This window comes from Clinocottus analis, unplaced genomic scaffold (assembly GCF_023055335.1).
Source record: "Clinocottus analis isolate CAN_PGR_092001 unplaced genomic scaffold, fCliAna1.0.p SCAF_3, whole genome shotgun sequence".
In the NCBI taxonomy this organism is placed as follows: domain Eukaryota; kingdom Metazoa; phylum Chordata; class Actinopteri; order Perciformes; family Cottidae; genus Clinocottus; species Clinocottus analis.
The window spans coordinates 9,123,159-9,137,358 of record NW_027176042.1 but is presented as its reverse complement, the minus strand read 5'-3'; positions in this window follow the sequence as shown (position 1 = coordinate 9,137,358).

The window sequence follows — 14,200 nt, the reverse complement described above, 5'->3', positions numbered from 1 at the left end:
TATTCAATAGCGCAGTGTGTTGAATGGTCACGTGTAGCTGCCGTCATTTTGTGTATAAATGAAGAAATAAACTTTCTTTACATAGAGCAATAAGTCACACGTTGAATGCAACACCAACTGCTGAACGCAGAAAAAAATATCATAAATAAAATCAAGTATAAAATGATGACAACGACATTAAAGGCCCGGCTGAAAACGTGTGTTTTAACTTCTTTTTTTTTAAAGATATCTGCTTCCCTGTATCAACTAATTCTGGCATTAGCGCTGCGCCTCTCACACTCTGGCTCCACCACATCTGACCTTCAGAGCAAGGGGAGAGGTGGGTGCCTGGTATGAGAGCAGGGTGACAGTGCAGCAGAGGGACGGGGGGGACGGGACCGCGGTTTCTCAGAATAGACAAAGCCAGAGTCCAGCATTCCTGATAGGGAGATTGGCTGTTAACTGTTGGCTGCGTCGGATTCTACACAACGCCACCGAGATAAGCCGAAGACGGCTGTCTGCTGCCAAACTGAGACACTTCCACTTTTACAAACTCCCAAAATGCGATGGGCCTACTTTGAATGTTGCAGAAAGGGTTCCGTCTATTTTCACCCAACACACAGACAGACAGACAGACAGACAGACGCACACGCACACGCACTCACACACACACACACACACACACACACACACTCAGTGAGAAACAAGAAAAAACTAACTTCTAAATGGGTGACTTGACTTGAGGGACGGCCATCTTTGTTGATGCTGTTATCTGTTGCCGTGGCAGGCTGAGAGGTGTTTCCGTGATGGCTCAAACTTTCTTGGGCATCAGTGAGTGAGCGGCCCGGCTATTCTGGGACAAGGGGCTCTTCAGAGCGGCAGAGACTGCTTTATGTACTATGTCACTCGCTGCACCATTTGAAAACCTGGCATGCTGATAACACATGAGGAGGAGATGAATCTCAAAGTCCCCAGAGATGCTGGCTTTAAATAAGTCCACATACTCCGGCACCTAAACACACACACACATACACACACACACAAACACATGAAGTGCATGCAGCCGTTAGCGCAGTCCCCCAGCACATCTCTCTGCACCGCTATACTGCAGCCGCTACAACAGCTGACTGCGCAGAGCAACAGCTCTCCTTACGTCCCCAGTGTTCCTCAAAATCATTTAGACTCCAATGTGGCCAGGTCCATGAATGTTCATGTTTTGATTGTGAGACATTTGTATGAAATCACCAAACTGGCATTCTGCTGTAGTCCCAAAAGGCTGGGACGAAGTCCTCCGTCCTCTCGGATGGCCTACAGTTTGGTGATGTGCAAGTGAGGACCCGACATTTTGGTCATCAAGACTTGATCTGGGGGTCTGTCACAGTTGTTTTAGATCATCATGCACAGAATGCCGGCAGGCTTAGGCAGCGGGATGGAGAGAGACTGGGAATTATGACTGCAGTCATTCTCAACACTGTTTAATCGCACATCATAGTCACACCTCTCTCCATGTTCAGTCTATGCACAGGTGGGACTGCTGGGACAATATCTATCTGTCTGTCTGTCTGTCTGTCCGTCCGTCCATGAACATAACATTAAAATCATCAGAAATACACTCTACACATTGTTAATGTGGTAAAAGACTGTTCCAGGTGGAAACGTCTGGTTTTTAATGAAACGTCGACATCGGTTTATAGAGGCCCATTTCCAGCAAGTGTCATAGTGGTACACTGTGTTTGCTAATCGCCTTAGAAGACTAACGGATGAGTAGAAAAACCTTGTGCAATGCTGTTCGCACAGCTGAAAACAGTTTTACTGGTGAGAGAAGCGATAAAACCAGCCTTCTTTTGAGCTAGTTGCGTATTTGGAGCATTTGTGGGTTCAATTATATTCTCAAAATGGCCAGAAAAAGAGAACTTTCACGTGAAACTCGTCAGTCTATTCTTGTTCTTAGGAATGAAGCCTATTCCATGTGAGAACTTGCGAAGAAACTGAAAATTTGTCTGGGTGACCCCAAACTTTTTAGCGATAGTGTATATTTCTATTAATTCAATGTGGCTATATTGGCACGAAAGTTTCAGGAAAAAACATCGTGGCCAAAGAATCCAAATAAAAAAGTACACAATGATATGACTATACGTATTGGGCCGCAAGATAGACCTCTCCTTTTCCTAAGAGCAAATGTAAGGTCACTAAAAGGTCACTAGTAGTATCATAAAACTCTGAAATATGGGATTACAGTGTTGAATTTGCCAAAATATATATTCATCCTTCATTTATCTATCTAATGTTTTTCAAACTCAACTATCAGTGCACATTTTTCCAGCTGTACATTGTGCGTTTACTGTTTTTATACATTGTCTTGTTCGTCTCTTTTATGAACTCTTTTTCTTTCCTCCCTTTCTTTAAAAAGTGCGCTATACATTTTGCTCGTTGAGCAGTTCAAATATTAAGACCCCTGTTTTGCTCTCTAGCAGTAATCTAAAAATGGGCGGCGGAGCAGTGTTTCATTTTGGATCAAAGCATTCATAGAGGGTGGATATTTCTGTAATCGCCTCGTGCCTGCCCACAATACCTTGCAGCAACTGTGTGGGCTCAGGTCTTAGCCATCGGTTCATCAGAGTGGAGACGGGCTGACGCGTGGCACAAACTCTCTAAAGCCCCAATTACTTTTCCACTCCCACTCCACCAACCCCTGACATCTACACACACACACACACACACACACACACACACACACACACACACACACACATACACACACACACACACAGTAATAACACACAGCGAAGTTAATCAGTCTTTTAGCGAGCCGTTTGGGGGTTTGATACGTCAGCTATTAGCCTCTGGCTCCAGACAATACCGCGTCTCTCATTGTCCTAAGTTCTGGTCTGGGTCAGTGGGCCCGGCCTGCCCGGCCAGCCCTGCCCTCAGTATGCACGGCCGCCCTCAGCTGTCTTTCTATTTTAGGAGCATGGAGGCATACCGCGACCCAGCTGGGGCATCAGAGACAATGGGCATGCTGCCTTATCCAAACAGAGGCCCGCAGACAATCTGACGCACTCCAGGATCCCAGTGAGAGCCCCGCTGCAGCCCCTCCTGCCCAATAAAGCTGGAGTAAAGGGTTAACGAGGCTGCACAGACACTGATACACATCACTCAGGAGCTACACACTACGATGTGCGATCCTTTGCAAGGACAGATCCGTGTGTCGTGTCATGTGTGATAACAGGCAGGAATGTGGTGAAGAGTAAACACATACTCAGTTCTTCCACCTTTTTATTTGATAGATACAGCTCCACAGGTTGATGCAGGTTTTTGTGATACAAATCTTTCACTGTAGATAAAGTTAACTTGTGTAAATCACTACAACATCAGTATCTTTATATTGCTGAATGGAAATATTTGTAAATGGAAATAAATAAGATTGTGGTGAGTTCATCCATTTCAATAAAACTTTTTATACCAGTGTGTTTTTTTTGCTGTGGATTTGTACCGACCTTACTGTACAGAAACATTCAGCTCACTCAAATGTGTGTTTTCCATCTCTTGCATTGAGGTTCCACACAAAGCAGCGTTTCTGAACAGCGGGCCATGACTTCAGTTGCTCTGCTTTTAATAGACTTGGAAGGGAAATCTGTCGAGCTGCTTGGAAAGACCTTCAGTTAGTGACCTACAGAATCTCGCTGTCCGGGTCGACATAGCTTCACCTAATTTACGGTCGGCCACGATGGGGGTCTGCTGAAGACGACCAGCGGTGCAGGTGGCGGGGCTTGCCCTCTGACCACCAGCGCTGTTTAGACGGAGCTGCTGTCACAATGAGAAGCATTTCAGAGAGCTGCGTGGCGGCTCTTTCACAGTTTACACAGGCCCCAAGCCCTCCTATATTTCCTTTACACACACACACGCACATGCCTACACCAAAGTGCATGCATACACGCAAACACGACCACCACCTCTCGTCACCTGTTGCCCGTGGCAACTGCTCCAACACACAGCAAAGCGGCGCATGTGTTGCACCATCAGATTGTGAGTACAATTAATTCACGAGGTCGCCAGGCAAGCGGACTGACACAGATCCCTCTGGAGAAATATCTGCTGCAGCAGACACAGAACAGAGAGCGGAGCAGAAACTCAAACGCTCTGGAGTCAAGATGAGTAATAAGAGGAGTTAAAGGTTTCACAATGGACTAAAGTCATACTTTATTGAGTTAGAAATACTGGCCAATAAATGTGTAACTAATGGTTTGTTAAAGCTTTGTTAGTGATAAGTCATTAATAAAAACAACATCTGTGGGAAAATGCATTTGAATTGATGAAGTTATCTCCTCGACTCAATGATCCAACTGTGACGAACACAATTGTGCCAATTGTGTCTGCTGAGCATATATTTATGAACAACTGAAGTTTCAATAGGTTATTTCGATGTGAGAGACTCTGGGCCCTTTCTATAAAATGTTCTGCGATCTAAATCTTATTATCATCATTATTGACGACTATGGAAGTCCACAGCACTGTACTGATCTTATTGTAATGGCATCAGCACATGTTTGTTGTAAATGACTAGAAGAAAATGTATATGACATCGCCGTGAGCAGGCGGTGAGTGAAGACCAACAAATAATAAATAACTTAATTGCACATTATAGTAGGACCGGGGTAAAGGTGAGCCTTATTATCTTCAGACACATTTAAATACTAAATGAAGAGGCTCTCAGTGCTGAATCACAAATACTAGTAACCATCAGTTAATGAAGATGGTTAACATGATAACACACAGTATAGCAGAAAGGTAACTTTAATATTATATGTAATGTTTAAAAAGGCCAGTGCTGCAGTCTACATAAGTGCTTGAGGCTGGAGGCTATTTAGAATATTTTCCCAAAGGGAACTGAACTGAAATTATTTCTGTTTTGAGGCTTGAGGCTTTGTAAGGCAAAGACGCATTTCACTTAAAGTTCAGTCGATTTCCGCAGCCCCTTTGGACCCTGCTGGAGTCTGATCTAAAGGAGTTTTGGATGAACCTGTATGATTTCGCCAGATTTTTGGGTAGAATCCGTCCCAGTGGCACCGATGACGAGCATTAAGAATAACCAACTACTAGCCAAACACATGAAATGATACGGCCGGACAGAAGCATTTCTACACTCGTTCCTTTATACATACTTACACTTATTACAGATACTATAAATGTTACTGGTTTCTTTAGGTTCTTTGGTACCAGGAAGCTACTGTTGCATTTTAAAAAGATTAAATAACCACCTCAAATTTAAAAAGGTACAATATAAGCAGACAGGAAGCTTGATTTTGATTCATTTTGTGGACTGTTGATGTGGTGAAATTTGTTTGATGGTTGATTGATAATAAATTGATTTATTGTGTTGTTTTGCTAGCAGAAGGATGACCTACATTGTGGACCACAATAGCAATGAGATAAAATCTCAGAAATCCTTGACATTGTTGTGTGTGTTTGACTGCAAAGGGCAACGTCTCATAACCAAATAAACCAAAATTGTGACGTGAACGTGAATGTGGGGGGTCTGAAAACATGTAAATGTTTGGGAATCTTGGTTTGAGGCGCCAACAGCTGACATATATGGAGGCGTCCTGGGTTTAAGTCCAGCCAGAAGCGGCTGCCATGTGTCACCCCATCTCTTTTCCTCACATCTTTTTTAGATTTCTCTTTTTTACCTTCAGCGATTGAGGAAGACGTTTCATCAAAGCGGAGTGTTTCTTTCATCTGTGTGAGAGCTCAGATGTACTTAACTGACTGGCTAGCAAAGGGTGTCAGCCTCAGTCTCTCCTAAAGCTTCCACCACGGGCCTCTCAGCGATCCTGCCAACATTTAACAGCTAGTCGGAGCTATATGGAGCCCCAGGATGTTGAGCAGTAGGAAGCTGGAGCAGAAGCAGGTGAAGAGACTCCTGAGGGAAAGCTGTTCTCCTGCTTCGCTCTCTGAGACGTAACCGAAGGATCAGCTTGGCATTCGAAGAAGTGCTACTTCCTGGCAGCAGGCCAGACACATGGACAGCTGGCACTGTGTGCGTGTCTCAATCCATCTCTTTTCTCACACTGCATTTAGCGCACAATACGACAGTGTGTTCACAGTCTGTTGTCATCTCCTAATTGCCAGTATCCGAATAGTGTGAACATCGGAGGTTGGAGTCATGAGGAGTTCTCTTACCTGCGGCTGACCGAACACAGGGAAAAGAAAATCTGGAAGTGCAAAAATGACTTGCAGGAGTTTCCTTGAGGGGTCATTGGGTTCTTGAGAGGGGGTGTTACAAGTCCTTTAGCGGCCGTATTGCAGTCAAATGTGAAGAAAGTAAAATGGGTGAAAACACTGACAAATGCTTCCCTCTGCTGCCCCACAGCAATAATCACAGTCCCCAATTCCTCTCAATCGCACGTATTACTTTGTTGCCTCCATAATGACTGAATAAGGGATAACTATCAGTATCTCTTGCTTTGGGAGACGAGAAGTTGCTTTTTGTTCAAATTGTTATCAGAACAAAAGCCAACACTAAAATAGTACGTTTGGGCCGGTTGGATGTCTCTATATTGCAGCAGAGATATCATATCATGTTTGAAGAAAAGATCAATTGATCTTCTGATGATGATTAGATGATGAAGATCCTTTTCGCTCTCAATAAATCTTGAAAGTTCATTTTCTACTGTTCAGGATGAATCCTTCTGAGTTTTTCAACCAAGCAAAAGAACACAAATGTTGAAACTGCTTGTCGTCCATCATTTTTTCTTTTCTTTTTCCTTTGTTATATTTCAATGATCTTGTTACCAAAACCTGCGGGATGGAGATGTGTCTGAACCATTTACACACCTGTTGAACCTGCTGTTTGAACTTAATCTCATAGATGGTCTAATACTCCTCAAGTTAACTTTGACCTGGGGGAATTACTTTTGTGTTTTTTTTTTATTAGCTTGCTAAAGAACATTGTTCAACAGTAACTTCTGACATTTACAAGCACATGTCAACTTTCCATTTTATTAACAAGCCAGGCAAACTTTAAAATCTGGATCTAAAGGATGTATTTGAATTTGCATTTGTAAGATTTCTGCCTCATTCGCACTATTTATCGTTGATTTTGTAATGCAACTGAACAAATAAAATAATTGCATGTTTTATAAAAAACATTCTTATTATATAGCAAGATCATTTTTGTGCATTATCTCTTTGAAATGTGGATGAAGAGATGTGTCTTTGTTAAATAAGTGAACGTTACCAACACACACCATGGTGACATTATTCCTGCGTGTCTTTTAGTGCAGTGCTACTTCTTCACCAGCAGATAGCGCCATGGACCTGTACGTGAGCATTACCGTCTGTTATGAATCTGTGCACATGTGGTCAGTTCAGTCTGAGAGGAAGCACAAAAGGAACCTTGTGAGTGAAGACACCTTGCAAGCAGCTGCTTTTAACATAAACAAAGAAAAGTATGTTTTTACGAAATAAAACTTCCTGCATGAGACGGTGTCGGCCCACGAACACTTGCCTTGCATTTACTGATGGAATAAAGGTAATTCCATCTAACAGTCCTTAACATGGTATTCCTCTGTGCTTCTCAATGACAGGAAGGGGCTATCTCATAGGAAGTGGAAGTAGGAGCGTCCCTCTCTCTCTCTCTCTCTCTCTCTCTCTCTCTCTCTCTCTCTCTCTCTCTCTCTCTTTCTCTCACACACACACCCCCACGGCCGTCCACTTGCCTTCCCATCCTGTCGCTGTGAGCGGTGTGAGCAGGAACACCCCCTCTCCGTAGGGCTATGGCTGCCTGCTAGTATTTTGGTAATCGTCATCCTCCCTGACCTGCTGGCCCGATGCTGGCGCCAGGAGTCTCCACGCCTCCCCTCCAGCTCGCAGAGCCGACTACCCCCGACCCCACGGATAATTCAGACCAGCTGTTGCAAGGTGCCTTGCCGGCTCCCACCCACTACACTCACACTTGGCTCTTCTACAGTTTTGAGTTTGTCTCAGGGAAAGAAAGAAAGAAAGAGCCTGGCTGTGGGCTTTTTTGGAGGCCTCTCAGACTTTGCATGGGGTCTCACTGGTGCATAAAATAAATCCAAGTCAATCACAGGCCTGGTTCCTGCTCTGCAACAATCAGCACTGTGTCTGGCTCCGATGTTGCAATATGGAAACACACGTTCAGTGAGTAGTCAAACGCTGATGTTTGCTTTCCCTGGTCTTCCACGAGTGTCGCTGACCTCAATTTCTCTCATTCCTCCGACCGCTCCGTCTTAATGAAGTGGAATTTGTGTCACTGTGAAATGAAATTTGTTACGCTATGCCTCAACAGAGCCATCTCCTCATTGGAGTCACATGAAGAGCATGTGCGTCCTCGACGATCAAGTGATCCTGTGTGGGGATTGAGACTTATTGCCAAGGAATGTTTGACGAGAAAGAAAAAGGACTTGATTTGCCACAGATTATTTTCCTCCTGTCTTGAATTTGTGTGGCAGCAAAAGAAGTGCTTTCAGCTCATATGTGTGCTTCATCTTTTGTATACTTGAGTGTTTTTGGCATTTGAGAGCTCTGTGTAAAGTAAGGTGCCTCTCTGTCTATGGCCTAACCACAGCGGGACTTTGGACTGAGATGGAGGGGAACCCCAAGCTTTGATCCCCCTCCACAACCCCAGCACTGCTGAGTAACGGCCCACGAGTGAACTGAATACATGTGTGTGTGTGACAGAGGTTTGGATTGTTTTTTTCACGGTGGTGGTGGTGGTGGTGGTAGTGGTGCGGTTGCCTCGTAGAACAGCAGTGGATGGCTGTTGGAGACAGAGGCCTGATAGAGGGGAGTGGGGGAGTGGTACAAAGAGCTGCTCTGGTGGAACTATGGAGGAAAATAGTTCATGCTGCACTGGGATTTCCTGCCTTTGCCCAGGCTAACCTCCCCCCTCTTTCTCCTGTCTGCCCGCTATGTTCTTGACGCCTCTCAGCAGTGTGGAAACTGCTTGGACAACATTTAAGGCAGGGGATGTGTGAAGCAATTGATTTAATGAAAAGGACTGCATGGATCACGGGGGTTGATGAGAAATCCGGGGTCGAACCAGACTTTTGCAATCAGATTTACATATAATTCTTTCCCCTTCATTAATCTGTCCACTATACAGGCGTTATGGAAAGTTTTGACTGTGCACAATGTCTCACGCATGTCTCTCACATTGAGATGCAATTTGTCTAAACTGTGTTATCTGATCTCTTATCATACACAGCTGGAATTCGCATTGCTTTGTCCTGACCTCTGCTCTGTGACTGGAAGCAGCCAAGACAGCCAAGCCTATATGTGTTGAATGTAGGAAGGACAGGTGCGTCACCATTTGGCTGCCTTCAGACATATCGCACGAGTGTCAAAGAGGAGGTGGATGAGGACGAGGGCTCTGGGTTTAATGTTCAAACCAGTCCCCTTCTCTTCCAGGGCTTTGATCTTAGGTGTCAGTGGCGGAGCTAGGGGGCATGTGTCACTCATTAGCAGTGCGGTGAGAGTGCGCTGGCTCACAGCTTTTCCTCGTGTGGAGAGGATGCTGCGAAAATGGCTGCTCATGGGGTGTTCCCACTAATAAACTAATAAGGGTGGTGTCAAGGCTTTGGGGGTGGGGAGATGGGGGAAGATAAAAAAAAAAAAAACTGAAGGAAAGCAGAGCAGTTCACTTTCATAACCGCCTATGTGTCGAGCGTCGCTTTACTCGGCACACACTTATGCTAAACTGATAGCACAGGAAGTCGAATAGACGATTTCATTGAATGGCCACGCTGCCAGCACTAACTGTCTTGGGAGAGGAGGGAAATGGAAACCAGATGTCTGAGATCCACCATGAATATGCCAAAGCTCTCAGACTATGTCAGTTCCTCCATCTCCGATTGGTGGACTGAAACTTTTCTGCACCGTCATCAGTAATGTCTATAATTCTTTCTCCCCATGGACATCGCATACGGTCTTGGCTGCAGCTACGACCAGGAGACTCCGGGAAAGAAGCTTCGCTGTTCCAGATACTTTTTTTTTTCTTCCTCTGTTCCTTAGGTTTCAGACCTCACCGCATTCCTCAGATTTCAGGGTAACTTCCCATATCCCAAGGCTCAGTCGGGTGGCAAATCTCTCAGCACTCCTTTGTGGATAGATTGCTTTCTCTTGCTTGAGAAAATAACAAGCTATAGAGTAATGACTTAACAAGCAACAGGATAATGGCTTCAACATGTGCGGGACTGTGCGCATGTGTCTGTGTGCGTGCATAGATTTAGGATTGCGCGAGTGCTTCCTCATTCGCCTGTGTGTGTGTCTATTGTTTGGGAACCAACTGTGCAGGATCAAGTGGTTCTCTGTGTGCTGGGAGTTGTTTGAAAGCTGGGCCGCTGATGAATAGTCAGCTCTCCCCCAGGTCTGGAGTCGCGGAGGCTTTGGGGAATCAGCAGCCCCCAGTGCGTCACCAAGACAGGGACGGTCCGTGGGGTGCCGCTGGAAGTGTCGGGTGTTTCCCATCATAACCAGCTGCTTCGGCCTCCCACACAGGGGAGCGCTCCTCAGTGTTCACCTACGTCTGAGTGTTTGAATCTGGGGATGTTGGAGACATGTGTGACAGCAAGTGTGGTGATCTGTGGCAATAGGACAGCTGTTGTACTGTATGTGCTGTGTGTGTGTGTGTGTGTGTGTGTGTGTGAGTGTGAGAGAGTGTATACACAAGGAAGACTGTTGGTGTTTACTCTCTGCAGGAGTGTTTTGATGTCATGCATCTGTTCCTGGTGCGCACTACCTCCAGTCTTAACCTTCTTTGATCTCCAATGCAACAAATGGAAAGCATCCGACACCTCCGTCTCTCATATTGGTGTGGCTTTAAGAATCTGTGAACTTGTGAGGCTGTTCATGGGAAATGACACTGTCATGACTCAATTAGCAGTCCTCTTCCTGTCAGTGATATACATGTGTGCGACACTTTTAGTCACGGCATGATCCGACTTGCCTGAGTAGGTGCTTCTCTTCTTCTTCACACACAGCTTTCTAAGTTTCAACAAATCAGAAACCTCGAAACGAAAGAACATGTGGGGAGACAATATATTTCCCAACCCTTTGCCTGACACTGTTTACACACTATTGCACCATGACATGCCCTGACAGGTGGGCACAAATCTACATTACGTCTTTCATAATACTCTGTCAGGGCCTCAGGCAACAGCTCAACAGCCTTTTGCACCTTGTCTGGGAAAATATGCTCAGGTGCGTTCCATGGGGGCAAACAGGTGATTTTTACTCCACTGTCAGGTGAAGAGAAGTTTTAAGTATGGGTTTAACAGTGGGGTGACTTCTTACGTGCTAGCAGCATGGATTGCAATGTCGGCCCACATCTTTGATCCAGACTCAAATATCTCAGCAGCTCGTGCAGGGACATTCAGTGTGTCCAGATGATGACGCCTATACCAACTTGACCGAAAGTAAGATGGAGAACATGGCAATGATCATATCTGAACGTTAGCTTTGTCATTGTGAGCAAGTTAGCATGCTTAACATTTAGCTCAAAGCTATCTTGTTTACTTAAAGAGCGTCACATGACAAATTACGACTCTTTGTTTCCGAATGATATCTGTTTTGGTTGCTTTTGTTATTTACAGGCTGCTACCCAGCTCCATGAGATGCCACACAAGAATTTGGGAGTAACAACGGTTAAGAAAGCTGGGTCAGGATACTCTCTCGTTTCCTGTCCCAGGGAAGGAGCAGGATTTATTTTCTCCCTCCTTCCCCCCTCCAGTCGCACCAGCCCCAGTGTGAGGCAATGCCCAGAAGGACACACAGAGGAAAAGCAGAGAGCTCAGGCGCCTTCCATCCTTCTACCTCCCCCACCCCCTCTTCTCCTCTCGCTCGCTATGCTTCTCACTGGCATTGAGTCCGCAGCAACACATGTCTCTGATCAAGTCCAGCCTGCGTCATCAGTTAGTAAACTCCAGGCTCCAGGAAAACCAACAGAGAGCACATTCATAGCCGGCGACCCTGTGACTGAGTGTGTGATTCATTACTCTTTAATATGCACCCTTACCCCCATCCCCTAACCCACCCAACCACTTCTCCTATCCAGCCTTGGGGCAACTCAACAGCCTGATCAAATCCATCATTAGGCCAACTTGTGGTGTTACCGCTGTTGGCCTTGTTATTTACCAGATGCAGCGGTTGTGTCTCAGGCATGTTTGCAGCTCAACGGAGAGGAATCAGCTCTGCATTCTCACATATACTTCAGGACTCTGAACTTTACCGTGTTAAGAGCAAGACAACACTTGCAGAGAAAGTTCTTGACACCAAAACGCGAGAGAGTAATGAAGTACTCTCGAGCAAGGTGACAGACATGGAGAGGTGCTAATCTTGGAGGAGGAGGCCAAGTAACACACGAGGTGAGAGGTGCTGTGGGAGTACAGCTAGGGATTGAATGATAGCTTCAATGTTGTCAAAAAGACTTTCTATTCTTACGCACCAAGCATGAGGATGGCTCTGCATCCATGCCAACAGACGGCCGCCTTGTCCCGTTGAGCCCACTGTTCAGGTTGTATTTTAGACATCGCTATTACCAAGTAATGTGGCTAGGCGATCACACTTTATTTAGATGTGCTGCTGCTGATAATCAGTATATTATCGAGTGACTGTCACGCGTCAGTAGAAAAACTCTCAGGTGATCGTCACAAGAATGAACAGCAGTCTACGCTTATTTAGTGTTGGTGGTTCATGATGACCAGGTCATTGACTAGCATGAGACTGAACCATAGTCTGGATTTAAAATGGGTGTCTTTTCCTGGGAGAATTCAGGATGAGTCCTGTTTATGGGATGCTGACAGCTCCTTCCTGTCTCCCAGGCCATGAGTCCTAACTGCTGCTGCACCGAAGGCCACTCTATAGTTGCTGGCCACCCAACTCCACCCCGAAAACTTGGCAAAAAAGAACAGGCATGGGTGGGACAGCTGATGGGGGGATGGGACATGGCGCTGGTCATGGCAAAGTGCAGAAACGGCAGCAGCAGAAACAGCTCCGCAGCTCCTCCACCCAGGCAGCTTTTTTGGGTAAAGTAGGCCAATGTAAACTCCCACTTCCTGTCGGCCTTGTCTCAGAGGGGGAGAGATGATCCTTCTGTGAAGAGGGAAAGGGCTGAGGCTCTGTAGGGACCGTTTCCACTCACTACACACACACATACACAAATAGACATACAGTCAAGGAGGCAGGCAAGAGAGTGAGCGGGAGCGAGCAAACGAGCGAGTGAGAGAGCGAGGAATACACAAACACAGTGGGGTTCAGGAATGTTAAACACATGCTTTATGGCATAAATAGCAGCCACTTTTGGTAAATTACAGTGAGTGCTCTGGCACTGTAAAGCACACAGCAGGAAAACGCTCTCAGATTTCAGATCCAGGCCCTCCACTCTCCCCCAGGAACAAGAAGGGGAGCCTGTTGTGTTTTCATTTCGCTATAAAAAGGCAGCAATAAGTACAGTAACTTGTGATGCAGCAAAGATTTGAATGTTTGTACTGGCCAAATGAGGCTGTGGTGCTTTTGTTGTTATAGAAAGACTATAGAAAGAAGAAGAAGAAGAAGAAGAAGAAGAAGAAGAAGAAGAAGAAGGCATGATGTGCTGAGATGTTGATCTATAGAATATAAAAACATAAAGCAAATTGAAATTGAAATGAGGGACTTGTTTGAATCATCTTTCTTGCAAAGCTAACACCCTCACCTCAGAACATACCAGCTGACATCATCAAAATAGTCCTTAGCTAACCTCCAACAGCTGACTTTTTAATAGCCTTTTTGTCCATGAGTATCCTGGGTAAAAGACGTGAGAGCATCCTCGCCAAAGGAACCACAAACAATGACCCTTACATTATTTCCATATTGGATCTGGTTAGTGTTCGGGCGCAGATGTTTGGGAATCTGTATAACAGTTTAGTTTGAAGTACTGAGTGTGCAAGAATGAGTCACTGCTACATGCTGCAATGGTTGTCCTGGCTGGTAGCTGTGAGCATATTTTCCTGACTCAGTAGGAAATAAAGTATTGTTCTGTGGAGGAGCTTGCCTTACTCTGTGCCGGCCCACGTACACCAACTAGCTGACTAACTAGTGGCCTGACTAATTGACGGAGAGCAGAGGACCCATGGGAACCTCCAGCAGACTCTGACTCACTGTCGAGGCGGAGAATGTTACACTCTCCCCCAGCAGGAAAATAATACACACACACACCGGAAATGGC